This window comes from Myotis davidii, unplaced genomic scaffold (assembly GCF_000327345.1).
Source record: "Myotis davidii unplaced genomic scaffold, ASM32734v1 scaffold1, whole genome shotgun sequence".
NCBI lineage: Eukaryota > Metazoa > Chordata > Mammalia > Chiroptera > Vespertilionidae > Myotis > Myotis davidii.
In genome coordinates this window covers 7511197-7512468 of record NW_006294681.1, presented here as the reverse complement: position 1 = coordinate 7512468, position 1272 = coordinate 7511197, and the positions used below count along the sequence as shown (strand labels likewise).

General features: G+C 44.7%; 1 pseudogene; it reads right to left on the bottom strand.

Annotated features, from left to right (window-relative positions):
- Positions 1-312: 312 nt before the first annotated feature.
- LOC102760077 lies at positions 313-969 on the bottom strand (annotated as a pseudogene).
- Positions 970-1272: the final 303 nt, after the last annotated feature.

Genomic DNA, 1272 nt, shown 5'->3' with positions numbered 1-1272 from the left:
TTTATTGATTCTAAATGAAGACGAATGAGAACGACAGTAACAAACAAGGCTTCACCACTGAATATTGTGGTGCAAGTGCAGCATTCTTATAGTTGAAACTCAATAAGGAAACAATTGCATTCCAAAACAGCTAAATATGTGGGTCCAAAAAAATGAAGGTATTTTTTGGCTGCCACATTCACTTGGAAGCCCATTCATCTCTTTCAGCATCCCAAAGATCAAGCACAGGTTGGTTAGCTGTATAATAAAGTGCCAAACACGCTGCACCACTGACATCACAGGACAGCCGCCTGTAAAACTAGACTTCTAGACTTCAGCTTCCCTTTCTCACAGGTCGTCATCCTCGCCCAGGAGAGCGGTGGTCAGAGAAACCTCTAGATCGTGCTCATACTGTGCTGCCAAAGCTGGGCCCAGGGTAATCCCTGGTGGGGCAAGAGCAGACATGGTGACAAACTCCAACGTAGGGAGTCCAATTAGTTTTCTAGCAAGCTAGAGGAAGAGCTTTTCAAAGTTTTGGTTACTTTTGGCAGAAATGTCGTAGTACTGGCAATTCTTTCAATGGAAGACAATTGATTTGCCTTAACTTCCTGTCCTTAATATCCACTCTGTTGCTACACAACACAATGGGGATGTTTTCACACACTTGTACCAGATCTCTATGCCAGCTAGACATATTCTTATTAAGTAACTCTAGAAGTTATATCAAACATTATAATGGCACACTAGGGTTGGGTGTAATAACCATCTCTCCGCCAAACTTCTCCTGGCAAGCTATATCCCAGACATTGACCTTAATAGGCCCCCTGTTTGTGTGGAACACGAAGGATGGACTTCGACACCCAGGGTGGCTACATAATTCTTCTCAAATTCACCAGGCAGATGACATTTCACAAATGTCATTGTCCCAGTCCCGCCATCACCAAACAATACAACTTTGAACTGAACTTGGGGCTCTCCTTGGGCAGCCATGGTGATGTCTCTTCCAGAAGTGTCTCTGGGGCCATCTGACAGAAACCTGAAAAGATGACAGAAGCCATCTTCCATAAATACTCAGAACTGTGCACCCATGAATATTGCCACATTGAGATGCCTGGGTCCCCCAACTGTGGGTACTCCGGTGTCTTTTCAATCAAGTGAACCTCCTCCAGAGGCAAAGAGTCCCTAAGCACACAACTCTCCTGAATGATGCCTCTGGAAAGCAGTGGGACATCATTCCTTATAATGATGGAAATCACTGTCACCCATAAAACCACTCAGTGCCATGAACGTGAG